The sequence below is a fragment of the Pseudorca crassidens genome, chromosome 12, assembly GCF_039906515.1.
Source record: "Pseudorca crassidens isolate mPseCra1 chromosome 12, mPseCra1.hap1, whole genome shotgun sequence".
NCBI lineage: Eukaryota > Metazoa > Chordata > Mammalia > Artiodactyla > Delphinidae > Pseudorca > Pseudorca crassidens.
In genome coordinates, this window is record NC_090307.1 from 2614985 (window position 1) to 2626466 (window position 11482).

Here is an 11482-nt window from a genome sequence, read left to right on the forward strand (position 1 = left end):
AATACTTCAAATTATGTAATTTTAGCACTTTTTTTACTCTCAGTTTGGCTACCTTCGTTTGGAAAATAAATCATACATTTACCTTGGTTACAGGGCATTAGCTCAGCAGCAAATGAAGTGGTGTCTTTGGCGTTTATATTTCCACTCTCAGGTTGAAGCCGCGATTGGGCTGAGATTCAATTTGGACATTCCTGGTCCTTTGCCGTAATTTTCTTAGAACTTCAATTCAGTTTAAGGGATAGAAATACAATGTAAAAATGAAATTTAAAAAATAAGTGAGAAGGATTTCCCTTCTGGGAAGAGGGAATAACATACTTTTCCTCTTTTCCACCCATTAAGTATAACTAATAACCTTGACCATAATATATAAAACAAGCATGAGAAGGCTCAGTAGAAGGGAGGCTTCCTGGGGACCCAAGGAATGAAACAAGGTGCGGTCCCCGTGCTTCCCAGACTCGGGGCAGAAGAGACAGGCAACCAGGAGTGCCAACAAGAGACTCTAGCAGAAGCCCTCTCTCTAGTTGAAGGGCCAGGAAAGGAGCAGCCCCAAGGCAGAGCACTTTCAGACAAGAACCACTTCTCCACCACACTGCACAAAGCCCCCCACCCCACCCCCATCCTGCCAATCATCCAAGGTGAGTGGGACCCCGACTGTCACCCGGCCTCCCAGTTACAGGACAGGGGCCCCCTTCCACTGCCCAGTTAGTGTCAAGGAAGCTGCTGGAACAGGCTTAAATAAGACAAACGGGACCCAGATTCTTACTCCATAACACCAAAAATACCCAGCTTTCCATCAGTGATCACTCATCACACCAAGAAGCAGGAAGATCTCAGGGTGAATGAAAGGAAACAATCGGAATAGAGATGCTGCAGTCATCTGATGAAGACTTGACAGCCACCGTCACAAACACGTCGCAGCGAGTAAGCAAACACAAATGGAGGCGTGAATGGAGAAAACAGGAATCCTCTAAAGCAACTAAGATCCCCGAGAGAGAAAAAGAAGATAAAAGGGACCCAAAAGAAATCTTAGCACCAATAATTTGAACAACAAAGCAAGTTAGGACAGTAACAGTCATGGACTGAGCAGTCTGCTTACCTCGATTCTGTGTTTCTAAGGTCCAAAAACAGAAACAAAATGCATAAGCCCACCCATCTTTGGATTCCATAAAAAAATTTCTAGAAATATATATTTTAATTTATGTTATTCTTTTATTGAAGTATAGTTGATTTACCATGCTGTCTTAGGTTCAGGTGTACAGCACAGTGATTCAGTTATACATACATATATATCTAGCTTTTTTCAGATTCTTTTCCCTTCTAGGTTATTACAGAATAATAGAGTTCCCTGTGTTCTACAGTAGCTCCTTGTTGACCTGTCTTATGTATAGTAGTGTGTGTATGTTAATCCCAAGCTCCTAATTCATCCCCCCCAACCCCAAACTTTCCCCTTTGGTTACCGTGTTTGTAAACTCCCACAGGGAGGAGAATTATTTCAGATTCTCCTCCCCAGAAGCAGCGTGTTATTGGGTGGGATTGGAGCAGGTCCTGCCAGCTCTGGTTAATGCTGCGTCTCATTTTGAACACATGCCAAGACGTATAAACACGTAATCAGAAGTCTTCCAAACCGCTTTCACGTCTCCCCAGTGGCAATGTTTCACCCACGTAACTTCATTTCCACATCTTTGGTTCTTGCAGTGGCACATGTAGCACTGTGAGCATCCACCATGAAGCTGAAGAAGCTGTTTGCTTCCCATGATGAGTTACTGAAGAGTAGAGGAGCTTCCCGACTCCTTCCTGCCTTTCCAAAAGGAATGCACACATATCTACTCAGCACGGGTTTAGACGCTAAGTCCCCCGATCTAAATCTAATGGATGTCTCAGTTTCTATATGATACGTTACATGTGCCAACATGGGCTCCTAAAGCATCTTTCACAGGCATTGTCTCATTTCAGGGTCACAGACACCGGGGAGGGAGGGGACAGGTAGATGGGTGTTATTATATGCACGCTACCAGGGGAAGAGATTAAGACTAAAATTTTCACCTGCCACTGGTTACCCACACGTCTAACCAATATCAGGTCCTGCCCAGGAAGTCATTATTTTGAGTTTTGGAGGCTCTTTCCAAATTGCCACACTCCCTTCTAGTTCTTTAGATCAGCTGACAAGTGAGTTCATTTTCTGGCCCTGGCTTGACCTACTGGCCTGATCCCAAAGAGGTTCACTTTCTTCCCTATAATTGCACCCAGGTCTTTCTCACCTCTAACACCTGCCACGTCACCTGCCTGGGATACTCTTGACTTCTCTCTGTCTCCTTAAACTCTGCCTCTCAAAGTGTAGTTCAAATTCCACTTCCTTCTAGAATCCTTCCTTATGAACTGCTAAAGCAATTAATGTCAAAGGGATTCACCTGGCAGGGAGTCTAAGCAAGAATGTTGTGGTATTTTGTTATTTTACTCATCATGGATTTATATTTTGCTTCTTAGACTCAACTATAAGCTTTTTCTCAGCAGGAATGTTCTTGAATATTCTTTGAATTTTTATGACTATAATATATAACAAAGCACAGAAAAGGTGTTCCTTTTCTAGGAAAATGTCTCCGTGGATTTCATTTAATATGGAAATAAAGTTTTCTCACTGGAAATACAACTTCCTAATAGAATGCTATCATGCTTTGGTTTGTTTTGTTGTGTTTTTGTTTTTTGCGGTACGCGAGCCTCTCACTGTTGTGGCCTCTCCCGTTAGGGAGCACAGGCTCCGGACGCACAGGCTCAGCGGCCATGGTTCACGGGCCCAGCCGCTCCGCGGCATGTGGGATCTTCCCGGACCGGGGCACGAACCCGCATCGCCTGCATCGGCAGGCGGAGTCCCAACCACTGCGCCACCAGGGAAGCCCCGTGCTTTGGATTTTTAAAAAGTGTCGATTCTGAGGCTTCCCCTTTCCAGTTTCACAGTGCCTTTCTCTAAAGGTGTGTTCCAACAGCCCTCTTATGCTCTAAATATCAAGACTGGAGAAAAATCAATGCAGACGGCGCTGAAATGAATATTCTCCAAAGTGAAATCAGCACACATCACTCTGGTGATTGCACATTTGCCCCGTGAAAATCCAGATACAGCTGTTCTCACCAACCCCTGGCCCCGCGGGCCTGTTATCACGAGCAGCAGGCAGAACTCCAAGCCTGGGCTGATCCGTCCAGATCTTCTTGGCCGTGTGCCCTGAATGGCCAAGACGTCACCGTGAAGCTTGGGGTCCTCGATAACACCTGGTCCCCATGCTCAGCGGCCCTCAGCTTCCCTGGCGGCCCCGGGGTCCCCTGGTCGGTACGTGGGGCCTTGGCCACCCTCCCGTCTTGTCCTCACCTCCTCTCTGGCTCCTGTACCTGCTGATGCTTTCAACCTCTTAATTTCAAAATCGAGAGAGAACTTCCAGTTCTGCCAAAGGTACCCCCTGTCCCCGCGGGTTCCCTCCTTACAAGGAAAAGCCCTGCGGGTAACGCAACCAGCTGGTGCAGGAACCCCCGCCCCCCAGAGGCAGCCTAGGGGACTCAGACCCGAGGGGGGACGTGCCCTGAGTCCACTGCTTCCCTGTCCCCTCCCGTCCCTCCCTGTCTGGGAGCTGCAGGGGCCTCTGAGCCAGAGCCTCCTCCAGGCGCAGACGACAAGCTCCCAGAGGAGAGCGTGCCCAGCTCCCAGACGAAGGGCCGAGCAAAGTGTCTCCGCAGCCGCAGGACGCCTGTCTGGCAGGCTCACCAGCTGTAGCCAAGCGCCAAGGACGAACCCGCGGGCGCGCAGCCCGGTCCACCGGGGCCGGAGGGGGCCCACCGCCAGGCCCCGCCCCGGTGAAAGGAGGCGAGCAGGGGGCCCGTCATCCCGCCGCGGGCAGAGGCAGGATGGAGGGGCGCGGAGCTCGGCCCCCTTCCTGGAGTTAGATGAGCCCTGGGGGGAGAACATACGCACACGGGGCCTCCTCCCGCCCCGAGCCCCTTTCCAGCCCCCGGCTTAGCCCTCCCTCCCCGAACGTGGTTACCGTGCCCTCCGCGTGGCGCCCCGGGAACCTACGCGTGGGCAGCCATGGCTGCGGCAGGGCCCCCGAGCTGCTCCTGAATACAGCGTCCACCGTGCATCGCGAGCCGCATCTCTAAAATGCAAGCCCCGCCCCCCTCTGCTTGCGCCGTCAGCCTCCGAGGTCTTCGCCGCCTGCCCGTGTGCCCCTCCTGACTCAGGGCTCACCACACACCATATTGTTCCCTGGCCCCCGGGGCCCGAACACCCACTCCTGCCTGCCAGGGAGCCCCTCCTCCTGGACTCTCAGGACCGGCCAGGGTGGCCAGCCAAGGTTGCCGTCGTGCCCAGCGCTTACCCTGTAAAAGGACTTAACACCCTATATTGCAACTTTTCTACATCAGTCTGTCTCTTCCATGAACCTAACTTTGCCCAGAAGTGACTGCTGTATCCTTAGCCTGACTTATCCAAGGAAAAACAAATCGTTAAAAGTATATTGACCATAATTGAAAAAGAGTCATGTACCAAAATGTTCATTGCAGCTCTATTTACAACAGCCAGGACATGGAAGCAACCTAAGTGTCCATCATCGGATGAATGGATAAAGAAGATGTGGCACGTATATTCAATGGAATATTACTCAGCCATAAAAAGAAACGAAATTGAGTTATTTGTAGTGAGGTGGATGGACCTAGAGTCTGTCATACAGAGTGAAGTAAGTCAGAAAGAGAAAACCAAGTACCGTATGCTAACACATATATATGGAATCTAAGGGAAAAAAAAAAGGTCATGAGCAACCTAGGGGTAAGACGGGAATAAAGACACAGACCTACTAGAGAATGGACTTGAGGATATGGGGAGGGGGAAGGGTGAGCTGTGACAGGGCGAGAGAGAGGCATGGACATATATACACTAACAAACGTAAGGTAGCTAGCTAGTGGGAAGCAGCCGCATAGCACAGGGAGATCAGCTCGGTGCTTTGTGACCACCTAGAGAGGTGGGTTAGGGAGGGTGGGAGGGAGGGAGACGCAAGAGGGAAGAGATATGGGAACATATGTATATGTATAACTGATTCACTTTGTTATAAAGCAGAAATTAACACACCACTGTAAAGCAATTATACTCCAATAAAGATGTTAAAAAAAAAAGAATTAACTACTAAAAAAAAAAGCACACTATTTGATTTCTTAAACCTCTTTGCACGTCTCTTTTTCCCTGGCCTCCTCTCTTGCTTTCTCGTTTTCCCACTGAAAAATTCTGTGTAGGTGGCCTCTAATCCTTAAACTTGCTAGATTACCTGGTCTATTGTAACCTCCGAAGAGGTGACCCTTTTCCAGCCCTAATGAAACGTTCTTTCCCTGAGTTCTCAGCTGCTTTCTGCCAAGTGGGAGAAATTATGAATGTGGCCCAAGGCCTCAAGAAACTATCTGTGCAGAACAAAAGACCTGATCAGTCTTAGGGTCTCCCTAACCGGCAGAGAGCCGAGGAAGATTTATGATGTAATTAGGATGCCTTCCTTTTTATAACCCCCTTGATTTTTATTTCTTCTGCCAAGGAATTCTTTTTTTCACTTTAATAATGAAAACCCAGGAAGTTCGTTAAAAACTACATCAGGAATGACCCTAATCATTTTGCCCCAAGGTGGCAAAAATGTTACTTGGGACCACCTTGTGTAAAACAGTTTCATAATTTGCATACTGTCCAAAATGTGTACAAATGTTCTTAAGGATATCACTTTTATAATACAACTGAATCTATACGCAACACACAAACAGGCTCACAGATATAGAAAACAAACCTATGGTTACCAAAGGGGAAAGGGGAGGGGGATAAATTAGGAGTATGGGATTAATGGATACAAGCTACAGTACATAAAATAGATAAGCAACACGGACCTACTGTATAGCACAGGGAACTATATTCAACAGCTTATAATAACCTATAATGGAAAAAAATCGGAAAAAATATATATATAAAAAAACTGAATCACTTTGCTGTACACCTGAAACTAACAAAATATTGTAAATCAACTGTATTTCAATTTTAAAAATGAGTATCATTTTTAGCGACAGCAGCTTGAAATCAATGAAAATGTTCACTATTAGAAGAATAGTTAAAATTATTTCCACTGATTATTATTATTGCAACCAGTAAGAATAGTTGTTATAAATTTCTATGTTAACATGGGACCTTGCTAAGGTCTAGTTCAGAAGCTAAGATCAGATGCCTGTGATCATTACAATTACATAAAAAAGCACAAGTATGGAAAAGACAGCACATGACACCCGGTGTTTTACACTAAATGCATTATTTCACTCGGCGTGCGTCTCTTACTAAGCTGGGACTCCCAGCTCCATGCTGAACCCTTTTCTGTGAATGTACCTCAAGCTTTCCAAGTAATGTCTCTTGAATGTTAACAACAGGTCCATAAAGACGTGTGATAACTGGCTCTTTTGTCCTCTTTTTGTTGATGTGAGTTGTCGAGGAACTTGATCACCTGGTACCTTAATGAAGTTCCCAATCTATTGACATTGCAGCAGATGTTTCCAGCTACCATGAGGGGGCATCTTCCAGTTCCTGACCCCGGAGTCGGGGTTGTCTCCAACATTGCTGGTGTAGACGCCTGAGGTGCCGGCCTTGCGTGGGTGCAGGTGGAGCTCCCAGGGCCACCTGCAGACACACATGACAGAGCTGAGCTCAGGGTCCTGGGGCTGCCGTGGAGTCCTGAACCTTTTTGCACAACTGCCCCATTGAAGATCTGGTGAAGCCTGTACACCCTTTCTAGGAATAATGTTTTTAAACATATTTTTTTAAACCCACATTATTACAAAAGAAGCCAATTATATTGAACTACAGCTATGCACATATAAAGAAAAATGTTTTATATTAACAGATGATTTCATTACAGGATAAGACCTAGCCGTACATTTCTCATCTACCATGACTTTGAAGTAACTAAGAGGGTAAATGATATTCTGTTATAAAATACCTTTAACACTTGGAATGGGGTAGAACTGTACCTGCAATTTCCTTTAGGAACAAAGTTATAGGTGCTGCTTATGATACTGGGATTTTTTTCCTATGCTCACAATGGAAGGAAATGTTAAATTTCAGGTTGAAACTGCTGAAAAGAAGGATATAGTTTTTCCCATCCTAGTCTCCAGACCCCATTAAACTTCTATGAACAGACCTCTGGTGGGGTACCCCGTGGACGCCAGGTTGAGAATCTCTGTGGCAAAACTGTGAGCGCATGAGTTTCTCTGTTATATTGGCCAGAGAGCAGGGTTGCCTCGTGCTCCCAAGTCTGATGGAGATTTTGAGTAGAAGCCTTTCATCCTGCAGTCCCGATTTCCCCAGGACACGTGTGTCTAAGCCCTTCCCCTGTGGCACCAGGAGCCACGTTCCTGGACCAAGCTGTACGCTGGGTGTGAACTTCTGTGGAGCCTCTTGGGTCACAGATTTGGGGCCCATTATTACTCCAAACACGCCCAGATATCTTACTTCCAGGAGTACAGAGCAAGCTCAAGGTGGAAGCCTGACTACAAAAGTCTAAATGATAAAGAAAAATGGAAGGGAAACTGGTGACAGAAGAAAGACAGGGGGTCAGGAAATAGGTTTCAGTCTTGAGTATGTATCACCTTAACTCCACAGCACAAGCCTCATTGGAAATCAGGGGACAGGGCACCTTATTCTTGTTAGAATCTTGTTGTTATGGCCACCTCACAGAAAATCACAGATTCAAAAAAGTGCAGATTTTAATAGCTGTACTGAAATAGGCATCTATATGTAAAGTCATTGTAAAATCAAATAATAATTCTAAGCAAAGACCACAATACAAATTCAAAAAGCATCCGCACTTGATTTCTAAAACAACTCCCAATAAACACAAGACTTTAAGTACACTATTCCTTAAGCGTAAACTCATCAACGGCGCAAGCTCCTTGGAGACCAATGGGCGCGTGGCGCCGGGGCTGCGCATGCGTCTTACGGCTTCTCCCGGAAGTCGCTTCCTAGGTTCTGGGCGTGAAGTCGGTTGCTAGGTTCTGAGCCTGAAGTCGGTTGCTAGCTTCTGAGCGTGAAGTCGGTTGCTAGGTTCTGAGCGTGAAGTCGGTTGCTAGCTTCTGAGCGTGAAGTCGGTTGCTAGCTTCTGAGCGTGAAGTCGGTTGCTAGCTTCTGAGCATGAACCCGCAGAGATGAACCCTTTAACTAAAGTTAAGCTGATCACCAAGCTGAATGAGCGTGATCTCCAGCTGGGGGTAGCAGAGAAGGCGTCTTGGCACTCCGAGTACAAGGACAGCGCCTGGATCTTCTTGGGAGGGCTTCCTTACGAGCTGACCGAAGGGGACATCATCTGTGTGTTCTCACAATATGGCGAAATTGTTAACATTAATTTGGTACGGGACAAGAAGACTGGGAGATCCAAAGGATTCTGTTTCCTCTGCTATGAAGACCAGAGGAGCACAGTTCTGGCTGTTGACAATTTTAATGGGATCAAGATCAAAGGAAGAGCTATCCGAGTGGATCATGTGTCTCGCTATCGGCCTCCTACGGACTCAGAAGAAATGGACGATGTGACCAGAGAGCTGCATGAGAGGGGCTGCGGGGCGCACACTCCCTCACTGAGTTCATCTGAGGGCTCTGAAGATGACAGACCCACCAGAAAACACAAAAAAGACAGAAAGGAAACCAAGAAAAGAAAGAAAGAAAAAGAGAAGACTGACCAGGAGGTACAGGCAGAGCAGCCAGCCTCCTCTTCATCGCCCAGAAGCAAGATGATAAAGGAAAAGGGTGACCTTGGCTCTAAACAGCACAGTGGCAAGAACTCAGAGAGGGGTCAGAAGTCGGAGTCCAGGGAGGTGTGGAAGCCCCAGCCCAGCTCCCCTGAGATCAGGACGACCTGCCGTGGTGGAGCAGAGGACCGAGACCGGGAGCCGAGGAAGAAGAAGCCCAAGCACGAACACAAGTCATCAGGCAGGAGGGAAGAGCGAGAAGACAGGAACAGACATAGAGACGAAGGTCGAAGCTCACACGCACGTTGCAGCCGGCACAGTGGGCGCTCTGAGGGGCGTAGTCACAGAAGTAGAAGTAGGAGTCAAGATAAATCCCACAGGCATAAAAGGGCCCGGCACTCCCGGGACCGGGAGCCTCTAATCCTCGTGACCACGGGCATCAGTGAAGCCACAGCCTGTTCAGCTGCATGGTAGAATTGGAAATGAACTGTGTTTTGTTTGTTATTTTGTTTGTTTGTTTTTTTGTTTTTTTTTCTGTACAGGGGACACGTTTCCAAGTGCCGAGCCCACGGTCCAGCCTTCCACCTGGCCGGGTCCCTCCCTGCTGTGGTTCCTGCAGTGATGCTCCCAAGAGCCCTGGATGAAATCTGCCTGAGTGTTTCTAACCCTCAACCAACTGACTCACATCCCAGTAACACAAATCAGGATGTCCTGGGCCACCTCCTGGGTTTGACTCCTGCACGGACCCACAGTGGGGAACTCGGGACCCTGGCTTTGGCTCACACCCTAGACTGAAAAGCCCCCCGGTTTTGATGCTGCTGCCATTCGGACTCACCCCCCCCCCCCCCACACACACACCAGACCATCCCTGCTCAGTTTCCTCTGCACACAGCGATCACGTGAGGAGATTTCAGCCGACAGGGATGCCTGGCTCCCACCTCCACAGACCCTGATTGCAATCGGCCCGTGGGTGGCCTCTCGGGGGGATCAGAAGATGTGCAGCCCAGGTGAGAACTGCTGGTCTCATGTTATGATCACGGGTGACTTACCTTAGCCTTCAGCCCACGTAGGCAAGTTCCCTCCACTCCTCTTTTATTTAAGAGTTTTTATTAGAAATGGCTGCTGAATTAGAACCTATGCTTCAGATATAAGTGCAGTCTTTCCCCCTTTAATTTGCCAATGCACTAAGCATTATTATACTTTCTAATAAAAAAGTACTCTTGCCTTCCGGTCACATCTGCCGTCTGAGGTGTCCACAATGGACGCGCTGAATTCCGTTTCCGCGCTCTCAGCTCCCCTTGTCTGGGATGCGCTTTCTCCATCATGCAATCAGACAACTCAAATGTGAATTTCCAGCCCCAACAAGAGCGGATGCTTCAAAAGCTCGTTGATACGATGAAGTGATGCCATATGTATCTGGAGGGTAGGGCAGTGCCCGGCGCATACCTGGACCTCGGTAAATGGCGTTGCTCGCTGCATCTGCATCACAGGTGCTACTTCCTACAGGAAATCTACACCCGAGGTGCTTTCCCTCATCCTCCGCAGCAGGACCACTTCCTTCTCTCCTGTGCTTCCTCTCCCGTTCCCCCACTGCCCGCACCCTCATCCTCACGCCCTCCCGACCCCGGCACTGCAGGGCGGCTGGACGCTGACCGACCTAGGCTTCAGCACAAACCCTTCAGGTGCAGAGGCTCCTGTCCAGCCCTGGGGGGAAGGCCGAGCAGGTAGATGAGAGTAACCAAGCCCCAGGCTGAAGAAGTGCTTGCTGCTCACCAGGCAGAGGAATTTGCTGGAAATGGAGCCTCAAACTGAATATGCCCTGGAGTGGACAAGACTGGGGAGAGACTTCAGTTCCCCAGATGAACTGAGAAAACCAGCACTTTCTGTGTGGAGCGGCCTCCGTTCTTAACGTACCCATAGGAAACTGGGGTGGGTCGTTTCTGAGAATTTCAAGTCTTTTAATTTCTTGCGTTTTACTGCGGTTGCTAAGAAATGTATTATTTTCTTCTGACAATTTCAAAGGACTTTTACAGGCCATTTAGGAGGGAATTATTCAGTGTCCCTGTTCACTTTGTCGTCTTCACTCAAAGCCATGCACATTAGATGCTGAAAAAAACATAACAGCATCATTTTGGTTCCAACACTTTCGCTATCGCTCGCTTGCTTTGTCATTCGCCACGAACTTCATTAGCGTCGCGGGTTAAGCCCAGGGGCGGCAAATGCAGTTTGAGAGGTGGGGTATCAATGTGCAAGGCTTTCTCTGCCGAGAAGCCCAGTGCCCTCCGATCTAACTGGACAAGATTCAATCTGTATCTTTCCATATTAACCATAATCAGATATTCGTAGACTAAATAGATATCGTACTTATTGTTATAAATTAGGTCACACATATACAACTGATGGAAAACGTGTTCCCTATGAGTACTCAATTTCCAATTCGTTCAAAACACCAGAAATTTTGTACAAATCTTTTCGTGTATTTTCTGCATTAAAGTTCACTAAAAAACATAATGTATCCATATTCATAAAGGCCAGATGTTTCCAAGCAATTGTGGTCTTGGCGAGCATGAGTCAACTGTCCTCAGATGCTCGGAGCTTCCCGGTGACCTTGAACTGTGTTGGTCAGATCTCATTCCTCAACAGTAAAGCAATTACTAATTCTTCGGGCATTTGAGAATTGAAATCTCAGACACTACTCGGGAGGTTTTATTTTGACACCGTGGTCTTTTCTCTTTCCTGCATGCCAAGGCCG

The 11482-nt window shown here is 47.7% G+C and overlaps 1 pseudogene; it reads left to right on the forward strand.

The window, feature by feature from the left end:
* Window positions 1-8152: 8152 nt before the first annotated feature.
* LOC137204078 (RNA-binding motif protein, X-linked 2 pseudogene) lies at window positions 8153-9176 on the forward strand (annotated as a pseudogene).
* Window positions 9177-11482: the final 2306 nt, after the last annotated feature.